Source organism: Sminthopsis crassicaudata, chromosome 3, assembly GCF_048593235.1.
Source record: "Sminthopsis crassicaudata isolate SCR6 chromosome 3, ASM4859323v1, whole genome shotgun sequence".
NCBI classification, from domain to species: Eukaryota; Metazoa; Chordata; class Mammalia; order Dasyuromorphia; family Dasyuridae; genus Sminthopsis; species Sminthopsis crassicaudata.
In genome coordinates, this window is record NC_133619.1 from 552,551,598 (window position 1) to 552,568,612 (window position 17,015).

A 17,015-nucleotide genomic window follows, 5' to 3' on the forward strand; every position below is an offset into this window, starting at 1 on the left:
TAGCAATTTGTGAAATTTTAAGAGCTACATAATAAAAACCTTTTTATTTATGTATTAGCTGGCCTGGGGCAGCTTGGTGGTCTAATGGATAGAATAGCACATTTGGAGTCAGGAAGACCTGAATTCAAATTTGGCCTCAGACATTTAAGCTCTGTGACTGAGCAATCACTTAACCCTATTTGCCTTAGTTTCCTCATTCATAAAATAAGCTGAGGAAGAAAGGCCAAACTACTTCAGTATCTTTACCAAGAAAACCCCCAAGTCACAAAGAGTTGGACACGATCAAAAAATGACTAATCAACAACAATTAACTGGCCTACCAAGTCTTTGCAACTACCATTAAGAAAAGAAGCCACACAAAATCATTAAAAAGTGCTTGGGACTGGAGAAGGGGAAACAGTGACAAGCATTCCCCTGGGAGAAGGCACAGACTGATCTGCCTACAGAGAAACAACTGAGGCTGTTCCTTCTTCCCGCATGGGCAGCTCTTATTTCCTAACTGAGCACTTGGCAGTTTGAATTATGGCCACTCTCGAATGTTTAATTTTGCTTCTGTCAGAGCAAACGCTCTATTTTACTAGTGATTCCCTAACAGAATCTCCCATAGTAAAACAATTAGGTTTTTCATTTGTCTCTTTTTCCATTCAGGATACATGTCTCTTCAATTCCATAAAGGTGTTTTATCACACTTGCTGAAGGAGTCAAAGACTCGAAATAAAACTGTATCAATTACATTAGGGTTTTATAAGCAACTGAGCACTTATGAGACAGAGCTTCCTGTCACATGTTTGCTGCATATTATCTCTACTCGGCTATATCTATATTGGGTATGCCTTCAAACACATTAATATGCATTTCTATTTATTCTAGTCACATCCAGAATAATGTGTGCCATTTTGAACACTATCTTTTCAGTGAAATAACAGAATTTCAGAGCTGGAAAGAACCTCACATCATTTATTCCAATGCATTTTTTGAACAGAAATTCCTTCCACAACACCTCTGATAAATGGTCAGCCAGGCTTTGCTCAAAAGCCACTAGAAATGACTGGCTAAATCTGGGGTCCCTTCACTCACATAGTTATATATATATATATATATATATATATATATATATATAACTGTAGTATTACTTTGTATCATTCTACTAGTGTGAACAAAGGCAACATAAAATACTCCTAAATATTTTGATGAGATACAGGAATGTTGTTTCTAGAGTATTCTCCCTATCTTTTTAGGTAGCTTGTTAAAAAATAAAATTGTTAAAAAAAGAAAAAAAGTTTAATTGTAAATCTATGCTAGCTCTGAATGATCAATGCTTCCTTAAAATGTTTACAAATTATCCCTTTAACAATATGACCTCAATTTTAAAAAATAATCAATCTTTATAGCCTTTTAAAAGAATAATACAAATGTTTTCCTACCTTCATTTCCGTTGCATTTCTTCCCTTCTCCACAAATTTAAGGATTCTGGACAATAGCTCCACAACTGACTGATATCCACCAGTTTTTGATTGGCATGGGATGTTCATCAGAGCCTGTAATTTGAACTCATGGAGAATAGCTGCCTATGGACTATCCCCTCACACATATTAGATTACAACCAGAGATGTGCTAGAAAAAGTTTAACAACTGGTTGTCTGAAAACACATGAAACACTTTTAAATTTAATTACCAATTTTCTCCAACACTTTAAGTTGGAAAACCAACAAAACAATAAACCAAACTCTGATTTGTGCCATTTGTTGATTTCTGAGGTATAAGCTTTCACCCTAACATGGAAAATTTAACTCTTGAAGTTTATCAATGGTACACTACTAGGCAAGTGACTTTCTCTTTTTTCTTTAACCTTTCCAGTGGAAAGATCATCCTCCTAAGTACAGAAAACAATAAAAACAAGAATTGAGAGCTCCTACCTTCTCTTCATTATCCATGATGATTTCCATTTACTTGCACAACTGGCCTGTTCCTTTGATTTTCCTCTTGTCCTGAGGGTAGTTCCAAAAGGCTTTTCAGTAGTACTTAGCATTCATCACTAGCCTCAGGTATTTCTGAATGTATGCTCTTAACACTGTTCTTGGGAGAATACACCACTTTTTTTAATTCTTCCTCTGTTACGAAAGGCAATGTGGTGAAATAGATAGAGAACTGGTCTCTGAAAGAGGAAAACCTGCATTCAGATCATACCTGATACCAATAGTGTGATCTTCAAAGGTCTCTTAACCTCTCAATGTTATCAGAAACTCTTGTTTATATAAAGCTTTTTTTACTTTAAACATTCAACATTTGCAAAACTTTGCATTCCAAAATTTTTCCCTCCTTTCCCTCATCTCTCTCCCCAGATGGCAAGTAATCCAATATTTGTCAAAGTACAATTCTTCTATATGTATTTCCACATTTATCACGCTGCACAAGTAAAATCATATCAAAAAGAGAAAAAATGAAAGAAAATAAAATGCAAGCAAACAATAACAACAAAAAGTGAAAATACACTGTTGTGATCCACATTCAATCCCCACAGCCCCCTCTCTCTGGATGCAGATGTCTCTACATCACAAGACCATTGGATCTAGCCGGAATCACCTCACTTTGAAAAGAGCCACATCTATTAGAATTGATCATCATATAATCTTGTTGTTGTTGTGTACAATGTTCTCCTGGTTCTACTCACTAGTTCATATAAGTCTCTCCAGGCCTCTTTGAAATCATCCTATCAACAACTCTTTAAAATAGAGCTTCTTGGAACAACTAAATGGCACAGTGGATATAAAGCACTGGCCCTAGAGTCAAGAGAACCTGAGTTCAAAGGCTGCTTCAGACACTTAACATCTACTAGCTGAGTAACCCTAGCCAAGTCACTTGACCCTAATTACCTCTAAAATAAAATAGAGATTCTTAACCTGATGTCCACTGACCTTCAGGAGATCTGTAGATAAAGTCTAGGGAATCCAAAAACTTGAAGGGGGGCGGGGACAAATTCAACTTTATTGCTATATAGACAATTAGATGATTGGTGGATATAGTGCTAGACAAAGAATTGCAAAGACCTGATTTCACATCCAACCTCAGACAATAGGTATGTGACTGCCTAAATTATTTAAACCTCTGCTTGTCTCAATTTCCTTATCTGAAAAACAGATAATAATAACACATCTACCGCCTAAGGTTGTTATAGATCAATGATGAAGGATCAAATCAGATATTTGTAAGGTACTTTGTAAACTTTAAAGCATTATACAAATGTTAATACACAATAATAATAATAATAATTACTATTATTGGTTTCCTTTATAATTCTACATATCTTATTTTTTGCATTAAAAACATTAATAATAGCTCATTAGGTTTCATCAAATACCTAATGGGATCCAGGGTACCAAAAAAAAAAAGTGAAGAATCCCTACACTAAGAATATATATTGAAGAGAAGGTAGCAACATGAATTGATGGGGAAGTTTTCTCACCTGAAATATGAAATGAAAGTGCAAGTCCGGTCTTTTTTCTTTTTGTCAGTAGCTTTTGCTTGCATTTTTATCTTTCCAAAAATTAAAATAGATTTATGAATGCTAACCATACAATAATCCCCTAACTATTCTAGACATGTATAAATAAAAAACACCCTCAAATATGGAAGGAAGTAGCTATACTGAATGGATTATTGGATAGGAGGTTTTATGTTCTAAACAAAAGAATCAGCTTACACACCTAATGCAACTTTCCCAAATTTGTACTTGTACTATAGCTAATAATGACAACTAGCATTTACAAAGCACTTTAAGGTTTCCAAATTGCAAATATCTTATTTTACCCTCACAACAACCCTAGGAGGTAGATGATATTATTTATTAATCCCATTTTATAGGTGAGGAAACTGAGGCAAACAGCATTTAAGTAACTACCAGAATAACATAATAAATGTCTGAGACAGGATTAAAAATCAGGTTTTCCTAACTCCAGGTCCAGCCCTATTTCCACCTAAGCTGCCTCTGATGACAAAATAACTCCTCAGAGTGGGCTTTCTATATGTCATCACTAGAAAAGTGTTCTGGAGTAGGAGCTAAGAGAAGCAGGTTTTACAACTCTTTTTACCACTAACTTCCTGGGTAATGTTAGACAAGTCATTTCATCTTTTCCACCCTTAGTTTACTCACTTGTAAAATGGGAAATTTGGATAAGATGAACTATAATATTCCTTCAGCTCTAAATCTTTTTATTTGACTTTCTCATCTATGAAATGAAGAATATGAACAAAACAATCTCTATTATCCTAACTAGCTCTAGGATGTGTGTATGTACTTGTGTGTGGGTATGGGTATGGGTGTGTGTGTGTATATAGATATATATACACATAAATATGTTTACACACATATGTATACATACATATATGTGCAACATGCCTATATGTATGTTTCTATATACATGTGTTGCACACATACAATTTTTTCTGCCATTGTAAATCTGTACTTCTCTGATATTTAGTGAGTTACCTGAGGCATTGTGGATTAGTGCCTTTCCCAGAGTCACCCAGCTATTATATATAGAAAACAAAACTGAGACCAAAGCCTTCTTGAATATAAGACCAGCTTTTTATATACCAAATCAAAAAGAAACAGATTCCATATTGACTTAGAAAACCACAGATTAACATTATCTATGTCGTATTATGTTTTTATTTATTTTGTTAAATATTTCCCAGTTACCTTTTGATCTGATTATGGCCATAATATGCATTTTGCATCCAGCAGGACCATGAGTTTTACACTTCTGCACTGCAACACACTTCCTCTCATGCTTTGATTTTTATAATTGCAAAAATTGAACTATGCTGAAAAAAAATCTTTTCATCTTTGCTATAAAAGCCTGGGGAGTCGATGAAATAGAACCACAGGTAATTTGGCTTAACTTTATTAGATCATTTGGTCTAATGCAAGAGATTTCTCTAAGCAAGAGATGTGAAATATATGTGAAGTCTCTCACATTTCAAATTATCTCCATGGACTTTAGTCAAGAAAATTTTGCTTTATATCACATTCTTTTCTGTAATAGTTAAAAATATTTTTTATTAATTCAGTCTTCTATAGAGATTGTCATCCTTTTAACAGTTTTTGCAAACTTGAGACCAGTTTTAAGTAACCTTCTTCACTTAGTCAAGCACCAGCCCTTTCACCTCCTCCCATTTCTCAACACTTTTTTTAGCACATCTCATCTCATAGACACATTTATCAGGGTTATTTTTCCCCTTCTAGTTGCACCTTTATCTCTGTGCTAATGTCTCAGGGTTTTTTTCATCATAGTTCCCACTCACCTTTGGACATTTGGCTAGTTCTCTATGAGTGGGAACAAACTGAGAAGAACATCTTCTTGATTCTTTTACCTTCAGGAGGGAGAAAATGTACCTAATGGTCTTAGATAGCCAGCCTTGATCATCTTTTAACTGAATTACTGGTTAAACACAATCATTGAGTGATTTCAGAAGGGCAATGGATATTCCCTATGAAGTAAGACTGACTTGGTGGCTTCTGTGCAGCCCCATGACCTGAGGCAAGGAACTCTTCTAGTCTTATGCAACCTAATTTGAGGGATAGTAGTGTGGGAAGAGAAAGTATTAGGCTTCACTTACAGAAGCAGTTTGAATTGCTTGCTAAAATGTTCTAGCAGGAAGTCACCTCAGAATCCACTTAATCTAACCTATATACACTCAGCTTGTTCCTGAAGATTTTCAGTTAGGCAAAATTTACTAACTCCTGGTATAGCCTGTTCCATTTTAGGTAGTTTAATCTTGAGCAAATTTTTCCACATATTAAGATTACTGTAGGCTATGCATAAATTTGATTTAATCCAGAAGGTTCAAAGTTTTTGCCTTGAAGGGAAAAAATGCAACCGGAACTCATGAATCATAAAATCCAACAAAACTTTAAAAGCTAGAGATTAAAAGCATGTAATGCAAAAATAAAATAATATGTGAAATACAACTTCCATTCTTTAGTCATTAAATTGGGAATCACAGAAAGCAATTTACAGGTAGTTAAAAAGTTAGTAGAGTTTGAGGTTTAAAAAAAATCCAATGACATTTCCAATTCTTAAGCTATTTCTTTTGTAGTTCCATCATCAAGTGGATAAAGCACTTAGCATGGGCCAGCCTATGTAAGAGGAAGGCTGAAAGCTAGACTGTGGCTAGACTATGTTACAACAGCAAAAACAACAGCTAAAAATCCAGGATCCCATTCGAAATCCCACGAGTAAATCCAACTCTGCCCTGTGTTTCTAGTTCTGTAATGTACAACCGAGCAGGAAAAGACAAATCGCTCTTATTTATATGCTTGGAATTAGTAGTCATCTTTTCCTGAAATCTTTTTTTCTCCAGGCTAAATATTTTCATTTTTAAGTGACTTCTCAGATATCAAGATCTACTGTCTCTTCACCATTCTGGGTGCCTCAGATGATTCCCAGTTCATCAATACCCTTCCTAAAATATGATGCCCAGAATGGATGACAATATTTCAAATGAGGTCTGATCAGAACAAAAGAGTTTTCTCCTTTCATCTCCATAACCACAGAAACTATATTTTTCCTAACAGCCTCAGTTTGAAATTGCAGCTGCTGTCATACTGTTAATTCCTATTGAGACCTTGTAAGCCTCCTCCATGCCTCCTCCAACTTATCCTTGTAAAGCTGATTTTTTCAATCAACAATCAACCTAAAGACATTTGTTAAATGATTCCACATACTAGTCTGAGAGTTAGGGAAACAAATCTTAATAATAACTAATATTTATATGGTATTTACTACATATCAGATATTGTACTAAGTGCTTTGCAATTATTATCTCATTTGATTCTCATAACAACCCTAGAGGTTTAAGTGCTATCCCCATTTTCCAGATGTGAAAACAAGCAAGCAGAAGTTATGTGACTTTCCCAGAGCCACACAGCTAGTCAGTGTCTGAAGCAGCTTTTGAACTTGTGTCTTTCTGACTCCAAACCTGATGCTCTATCCACTATGCCCCTTAACTACCTCAGCCACATAAATGAAATAGTCTCACCCCTCAAAAACTCAAATTGTCTAGAGGGAAGATTATATATCTGTTTGTATATCTATGCAGCTACACACATGCATACATATATATATATATATACATATATATATATATACACATAGGTATGTATGTTTTATATACTGGGTATCTATATGCATATATGTATTACTATATGTGACTATATAAAATTCAGGGTAATTAGAGTAAGGAGCACTAGAAGCTATAAGGAAATCAGGAACAACCTCAAATATAAAATAGTGTTTATGTTGAACTTTGAAGAAAATTAGGAATTCAAAGAGAAAAAGGTGAGGTCAAAAATGATGCAGACTTGAAGCAAAGCCTGTGTCAAAGTACAAAGGTGGGAGATAAGATGTCATGTGTGAAGAACAGCAAGATCATTTAGTCTGGACGATAAAGCATGTGAAAAAGAAGTTGAAATCAGGTTATAAAGGGCTTTAGATGCTAAACACAAGAGTTTGTATTTGATCTTAAAGGTAATAGGGTACAACTGGCATTTACCAAGCAGACTGGAAACACATTTAGACCTGTGTTTCAGAAATATAAATCAGGTTGGATTGGAAAGGAAAAAGGCAGGGAGACCAATTAGGAGGTTATCACAAACATTCAGGCAAAAGGTGATCTCAGCCTGCACTGTGGTGGTGGTCAAGAGAATGTAGAGAAAGGAAAGGGACTTGACAAGTGATTCAGGATGAAGGGGAGGAAGAGAGAGGAATTGAGAAAGAAGGATGGCATGAGTGTCAACAGAAATGGGTTAAGTTTAGAAGGAAGTTTCCAAGAGAGAGGTGGTGAGGGAGAGGAGGAAGAGGACAAAATAATGAATTCTCTTAAGGACATATACATAGAATTTAAGATGCTTGTGGGAAATATGTGTCTTGAAACTAGATGTTTACATTTTCATTTATCCCAATTACATGTTATCTTATTAGATTCAGCCCTTTTCCCTTGCCTGCCAAGCTTGTTTGGATTCTAATTCTGACATCTAGCATGTTCAGTTTTGTGTCATCTGCAAATCTGACTAGCCTACCGTCTCTGCCTTTATCCAAGTCACGGACAAAAATGTTACACAGCACGGGGGCAAACCCGGATCCCTGGGACATTCCACTAGAAAACTCTCGGAGCAGACATTGAATTGACTGGTAATTACTCCTCATTTTATCCAATCATTCAATCAGCTCTGAGTCCACCAAAATGAAATATAGTATAGTCCGTGGCTTCTTAAACATTTACCACTCATGACCCTCTTTCACCTGAGAAATTTTTATGTGATTTCAGATTTCTAATGTACAAAATAGGCATACAAATCAAAATTTACTCATTATAAATCATAATTTTGTGATCTCCACATTCAATTACAAGACTCTATATGGGGTTGTGAACCACAGTTTAAGAACCTAGGGTCTAGCCCACATTTCTCCATCTTTTCTCACAACAATAGAATGAGATATTTTGTCAATTTTAATTAATTGACTGAATGATATTAGCTGATTTGTATATGATATTTTAAATATTGCAACGTTTATATACATTATCTCATTTGCTAAAATCTAGATAAATTATACCTACAATATTCTCCAATCCATCTAGTAACCCCAACAAAACAGAGATAAAGTTAATCAATTTGACTGTAAATTCCCTGAGAACAGACTGTCTTTTATTTCTTTTTTTCATCTCTGGCTCTTAGCATATAGTAAGTGCTTAATAATTGTTTCTTTATTGATTGATTTGGGAATAAACTTTTCTTGATAAAGCCCTGCTTTTGGGATAATCACTTCCTTTTCTAGATGTTCCTAAGAATTCTTTTAATAATAAATACTAAACATTTTCTAAGAATCAGACAAAATCATTGGCCTAAAATTTGTAAGTTCTAGTATTTTCCCACTTTTTTTAAAATAAAGGTTTACTCTTGTCTTTCCCATTATAATATATCTCTCATTCCCATCTAGGAGGCACCGTAGTGCATAGTGCTGTACTTGAAATCAGGAAGACCTGAGCATAAATTCCAAAAACACTTAAATTGTCTCAGTTTGCTTGTTTCCTCATCTAAAATGGGTATTATAACTAAACCCATTTTCAGGACTGTTATGAAAATCAAATGAGATAATTTTAAAGTGTTTAGCGCAGTGTCTGACACATAGTAAGTACAATATAAATGTTAGTTATTATCATCCTCACCATCATTATTATTATTATAGATAATCCTTCAGAGATCACCAGCTGGGGCACCACACTCACATCTGCCACTTCTTTGAGAACTCCTATAGTATAGCTGATCTAAGAAGAATCAAATTCATCAAGGGCAAACAGCTGGTCCCATGCTACCTCCCTCCTTAGTTTGAATATTGATTCCATATTACCCCTTTTATTCTGTCCTTTTTCCATTTGAAGATTTCAGCAGAGGGGGGATGGGGAAGGATCCAAATAAAAGCTGGGTGATTTTGCCTTCTGATCTTCATTGATGATTATCCTCTCATTCTCCCCAAGCAGGAATCATTTCTTTGATCCTTCTCTTTTCTCAAAATTCTCTTTCTTTTTTTTTTAATTTTTCATTTTCCTCACTATTGTTACAGGATCAGGCCAAGCTACCTCTCCTTTCCTACATCTAGGCTTTTGTAAAATCTAAGTACATCATCAAGTTCCTGGTGTAAGCCTTTTATCAGTCCCTTGAGACACATCTAACCTTTTCCCCACCCTTAGAATTATTTCTCTTTATGTCTCCAGAATTTCTTTCTTGAAAGCTTCCTATTTCTCATGAAATGATTTCTCCAAGAGATATTTAGTCCATGGAATCCTGCCTACATTTTCTTGGAATTCTATGAAATCTTCCTAAAAAAATTAGTACTAATGAGTGATACATATGCATATATAGAGTGATTTAAGGTTTACAAAGCACTTTATACATGGTATTTCATTGGGGCATCTAGATGGCATACTGGATAGAATGATTGGGATCAAGAAAACCTGAGTTCAAATCTTGCCTTAGATATTTACTAGTTAACTAAGCAAATCACTAAGCTTGTCTTTATTATTCTCATTTGTAAAATAAAGATAATAAGAGTATCTACTTCAGGATTGTTGTAAGATAATATATCTAAAGTGCTTTGCAAACTTTAAAGCACTATATAATTATATTATATAATATAGTTATATAATAACTACATAGTTATTATAATTAATCTTAAAACTTCCTTGTGAAGTAGGTGCTATTATTATCCTGACATTACAGATGAGGAAACTGAAACTTGAGAGAAGATTAAGTGACAAGATTATATCTACAGTTGGTAAGTACTTGGGGCCAGATTTTAATTCATTTTTTCCTCCCAGGACATTCATACCTTTTTTCCCAAACTGGATCCTATTGTAGCCACAGAAAACAGCATCAAATTGAAGAGCCAGGTTGTCAAGGTTAGACAAGTGTTTCTGGGCTGACACACAATGCATATGTAAACTTACACCTGCCAAGTGAAAAGAAACCATAAACAATTTGATGGCTTTTCTAATACCTATTACGGACTTGCTTCTGAAAGCATGACGTGGGCTTTTTATTTTCAAATTTGATCAAAAGTGCACATAATTCTGTGGGGGTCAGGAGGTGGATGCTATATTGCTCTATAAAAGCCTATTTTAAGCTTTCCCTTTCATTGTGCTATTATGTTACTAGAATCAACCAAATTGCAAATAGGGCATGGCAAAATATATCTAGAAATAGAAAAATAAAAAATAATCCTGAAGTCCATAGTAAAAACATAAAACTTGAATAAAACATCCATCAAAAAAATTTGCCTTCCGATTGATGATAAATGCCTCACTCATCACTTTTATTGCCAGAGTCAAATGAATACCAGATGGTTTTAGCTATTAATTTGCATTCAGCACTGAAAGATTGAACATTTGACATGCATTCAGTGCAGTTTTCATTGGTACTTTCTCAACAAAATGAATGTGAGTTTAAATAATCCATGTTCTGTTATTCTTCCCAAAGATCATACCATTACAATTCCTCTTTCCATTAAAATCTTTCTATGTTTCCTGTTAATCGTCTGTTGTAATTTTGTTTCCTATGTTTAGGACCAAAGGAAAATCTTTAGCTTGCACATTCAGGTAGTTTGTCCCCCCGATATCATGAATATTATTATTATCATATTATTATTATTATTATGGATAAATGTTTTCAGGTGAAATCAATTAGATAATACATGAAATGTTTTGTAAATCTGCAAGGGAAAGAAGAAAGAAAGAAAGAGAGAAAGAAAGAGAGAAAGAAAGAGAGAAAGAAAGAGAGAAGAAAGAAGAAGAGAGAGAAAGAAAGAGAGAAAGAAAGAGAGAAAGAAAGAGAGAGAGAGAAAGAGAGAGAGAGATAAGAGAGAGAGAGAAAGAGAGAGAAAGAAGAGAGAGAAGAGAAAGAGAGAGAAGAGAAGAAGAGAAGAGGAGAGAAGAGAGAGAGAGAGAAAGAAGAGAGAGAGAGAAGAAAGTAGAGAGAGAAGAGAGAGAGAGAGAGAAGAGAGAGAGAAGAGAAGAAGAGAGAGAGAGAGAAAGAAAGAGAGAAAGAGAGACATTTTTTAGCTTCATGACCTCAAGCACTTCACCTAATCTCTCTGAGCTTCAGTTTGCTCATCTGTGAAATGGGTAAAATAATATCTACATAATTAGGTTGTTGAATCAACTACAATATATGACAACATATATAAAGTTACTTTACAAACCTTAAAGAACTTTTAAAAGTTTAGCTATTATCTTTAATTACAGCTCATTTTATGATCAGAAGAGCATTTGCATAGTTTCAGGTAAGTTTCACTATCTCCCTTTGAGATAGTATTAATATTATTATCTTTATTATATATATGCATATATAATACATATCTTTGAGAAAAAAAGGACAAAAATAACCTCGGTGCCTTATACTTTTAATATAAATTATCATATAACTCTTAGTTATTACTAATCAAAAATATATTTTATGAGTTGCATTAAATGTAAAAGAAATATGAAAAATATGTCAGAGGCAATATGACATAGTGGAGAGGGAGCTGGACCAGGAGTTTAAAAAACCTGGGCTCAAATCTCACTTCAGACATTTATTAATTCTGCAACCTGAGGCAAGGAAAGGAAAAAAGGAAATTAATATTTATTAAACACCTGCTCTATAGCAGGCTCTATGCTAAGCACTTCATAGTTACTAACTCATTTGATCCTCACTACAACCCTGTAAAGAGATGCTATTATTGCCATTTTACAATTGAGGCAGACAGAGGTTAAGTATGACTTGCCTAGCGTTACATAGCTAGTAAATGTCTGAGACCGGATTTTAATTCAGGTCTGCCTGATTCCAGTCTCAGCGCTCTGCCCATTGTACCATTCACTTATTCTGACATTGAACAATTGATCCTTGCCTTTCAGTTCTGGCCATTCTACCAGTTTCAAATCCACCTAACTATACTATGACCTAGCCCATATTGTCCACTAGAAGAGCATGAGAGATTTTGTACTGAGCCATTTTCCAAAATCCTATCTTCTCTAGGAGACTAGGCCAGCAGTTGAGCCTCCAAACCCACACAAATCCATTGACCCTACCCATAAAAGAACCCTATGCTCTAGGACAACTAACAACCTTAAGTGGGTTGTAATGACTCTACTGCTCCTAGCCTGTTGATTTGCACCAAGAGAGAAGGATCAGGTTCTTTGCCCTTGCAGGAGTTGCCCCAGAGAGAAGAGGGTCCTCCAGACCTCTCATTCTCTGCTAAACATCCAGAGATATATCTTCTCAAGCCCAGCAGAATGTAAGCTCCTTGAGAGCAGGTTCTGGTTTAGTTTTGTTTTTTATTGTTGTTGATGTTGTTGTTTTTATTCCTAGCACTTAACACAGTACCTGTCAATTAGAAGACATTTAATAAATGTTTGTGATATTGAAGGGGAGTATGTGCTGACAAATATTAGCACCCTAAGGCACAGAGCATAATCAATAGTAGGTGCCATCCTAATTCCAACTGTTTCCAGGAACAGCAAAATCAGTCAGGGTACTCCTCACACGTGCAGATTCCTCTTGCTGTCCATATTCCTCTTTGTTCCCAGCTTGATTTCTATGGTGATTTGCTGAGTCAGAGCCAGCATAATCCAAAAAAATAAATCCCAGGCTCTGGAGACAGATAATTTATATTCAAATTCTGCCTCTAATATTTATTACCTATTTGACCTGAAAAAAAGTAGATTAAATTCCTGATTTCTGTTTCCTCATCCATATATAAAACCCAGACAGGGGAACATCTCTCCACCCTGGTACACCTCTGATACAAGATAGGTGACCTTGCTCACTCCAATCTGCCCTCCGGTCTAGGTTCCCAGAGAATGTCCAATAGCAGGTTGTTATACTCAAACTCTCTTCAAACTCCTCCCACTCACTACTTTAGCTTATAAGCCCCCACTGATGAATTTCCATTCAGACATCCACTCACAATTATGACACTTGAGACAAACAGGTCTCAGAGACCAAGGTCACAGAGAGAGTAAGTGTCTGAAGTCAGATTTGAATTCAAGAAAATGGGTCTTCCCAAATCCAGGTCCAGTATTCCATCTACTGCACCACCTAGCTGCCCATAGTTTAGGGGTACTATCCATAAAAATCCTTTGATGAACATAAGGTCCTTTGTTGAAGAGAAGCTTCTAGAGATATCCTAAATTAATCCATAAATTCTTGAGTAGCTCTTCACTGAGCACATCAGAGATAAAAAGTGAAGAAACATGAACAGTATTTACAAGAAACATAGCCTCTATTCATTTGCCTTCTAACGACTCATGTGTTTACTGGATCCTACCATTTTGGCTCCCTTTTTTGATTTCACTCTGATTAGGAAAGGCTGTGTTTGTGATAAACATTTCTATTTAAAAACTCCAGGACATTCTTCCAACAAATTCAGGAAGTACCAACAGCTGAAAAATTATTCTCTCCTGCATCCAGAGGCCAAAAACAAGCTTTCAGAACTAGCTTTCCTATCATTGACCAAGAGAAAAAAAACATGATAGAGAATAGGGGGCTTTGCTTCCTGACCCATTGAATCAATTTTCTATACATCATTTGAACATTCAATTGTGCTTCATCCTTATCCTTCCCTCCTTCCTCATTGGATATAGAACCCAATTTCTAAATTTGTAAAAGTAAAATTCCCTAATATGGTACCTAGACAGGTGCAGCTATATGGTACAGAGGACAAATAATTAGCTTTGCCATCAAAATACTCTGGTTCAAATCCTTCCAAGGATAATTATTGCCTGTATGAAATTGGATAAGTAAATTATCTCTATGGACCTTTCCCTCAACCAAAAAATGAGGGAATTGGGCTAGACAGTTCCTGAAATTCCTTCCAGTTCTAGATCTGTAATCATATCCCCTTGCTCTCAGAACTTCCGCTTGTTCTCATAAGTGATTCTAGAGAATCAATGTCGGTGAAGACATTTTCTCCCTCTACTTCTTCCTCACACTTTCCCATTTGCTAGGTAGAGATGCTAGGTGCTAGTGCTAGGATGCTTGACATTGTGATTTGTCAATACATTTCCCTTTGAAACAACGCTCACAAAATTTGGTTTTGTCTGGGGAGCAGATCACTGATTTTGTTCATGTAGGGAACTCGCAGAGAGAAAATTCTCTCTACTAGTGCTGTCATCTACTTGACAATTTATAAAATTGCCTAGATATCTAAGAAGTTGTTATTTGTTAGAACCAAACAGATAGGGTAGATATAAGACAAGACTTAAACCCAATTATTCTTGACTTTGATGCCATCTCTTTCTTAAGAAATTAATCTTATTTTTATTTTATATTTTATTTTTATTTTTATTGAGTAAAGATCTATTATTCTATTGGTGTAGGAAATTCTAGTGTGGGAATTCCCTTCACCAAGGCAAATGAGCAACTGACTAATAGTTAAGGAAAGTTGTCCAAGTAATTAAGAAATTGAGTGATTTCTCCAGTCATCATGTTTCAGAAATCAAGACCAGAATTCTATTTACTCTGACATTCAGCTTCTGCTAATAATTCTACTAATGATTAGTAGTAATAATGTTAACAATATTAGTAGTAGTAATAATAGTATTAGTAGTATTAGCATGCTATTACTATTGCTATTAACAGTACTAATAGGGGCAGCTAGGTGGTGCAGTGGATACAGCACCAGCCCTGAAGTCAGGAGTATCTGAGTTTCTGGTCTCAGATACTTAACACTTCCTAGCTGTGTGACCCTGGGCAAGTCAATCCCAATTGCCTCCAGAAAAAAAAAAAAAAAAAAAACAGTACTAATACTACATTAATTACTACTAGTATGACTAGTATACTACTGATCACAGTAGTATTGCTATAATAAGGTGATTAACAATTATTTATATTCTATAAATAGCTTTATAATATTATTATAGAGCAGATACATGTCATAGTGGAGTCAGGAAGACCTGAGTTCAAATCCAGACTCAAGGATTTACTTGCTGTGTGACCCTGGAAAAATCACTTAATCCTGTTTGTCTCAGGTTCCTCAACTGTAAAAATGTCCTAAAGAAGGAAATAGCAGACCACTCCAGTATCTTTGCCAAGAAAACCTCAAATCAACTCCAAAACAATAACAGTACTATTACATTAATAGTACAATAATTTTCTAGATAATTATAATAATATTAAATATCATTAATAATCAATACATTATACAACTTTCTAATTGTAAGATCCTTCTCCAGTAACCAGTGAGGGTCTGTATTTATTACCAGAGGATCTCAGACAAGAACTGTGCTATTTTTTATCTTTGCCTTTTCATTGTTCAGCCTAATTCTTTACAAAAAATAAGAATTTAGCAAATATGAGTTAAATGAATAAATTTATAATAGCAATGTAGTCAACTCTTGATTTTCTACTTCATAGATTATCTATAGTAAATATTTCACTCTGAGAATGTATTTTTCCACCATCCAACATCCACCTCAGTTGGATCTCACTTGAATTGCCACTGAGTATGTACTCAGGAAAGACAAATTAAATTTTATCTTAGCCAAGGCAAAATGTAATTAGGAAGACAAATATATTCCTTCCCCAAATCGCATAATGTATTCCAAACTGTAGTATGAATTTTTTTTTGGATGATCTGTTGTTTGGATTAGAAATTAAATCCAGCTCAACAAACACTTCTTAAAAGCCTACTATGTGCCAGGTACTTGTCCATATTCCAGTTCTGTCAATACTATGGATAAGCAAAATCTAATTGCATTTAAAAAAAAATGTGCCATCAAAATTCCAGTTACTCTGGATTAAATAGCAAGCCGTGATTCAGTGACAATCTATTGAATTTAAGTAAAATAACAGTATCTCAGAGTTTCAATGCAAGAATCCTCTTCCAATATCCTCAACAAAGGAACATCTAATTACTTCCTAAAGATGTCCAGCAAAAGGAAACCCACTGTTTCCCATAGGTCCATTCTTTTTCAGGACTACTACCTAGAGAGCCATTCCAAGGTAGAAAATAGCTAACTTAGGATTTTTTTTTTCAAAAATAGGTGGGAATACTCAAACACTTAATTTTTTCCAAGATGCTGTGAAACAGGTAGAATGAATCTCATTTTGCAGATTGACCAAAATTTTTATTGAGCAGTTTGCTTAAAGTCACCTGGTGGGCCTCTTTTCCTGCAGCAATTCAATGAAATAAAAAAGACTCTGCATTCTCATCCTCTGGGGGGAAAATGTATTTTAATGCTGTCTTTTAATTTTCTTTAATTTCTTTGCTTCACAGAATAACTACATTCCAGGAGAGCAGGAAAGGTATGTAAATCAAATTTATGCAAATTAAATACATTATTTTCCTACTCACTGGCATCATGTATATTCCCACAGTAAAATAACAGCACCAAAATATAAAAATATGAAATTCCAGAATTCAACAAACTTTGAAAATCATACTTTCAGGTGAAAATGAATAGCTTTCAAAACTCAGATC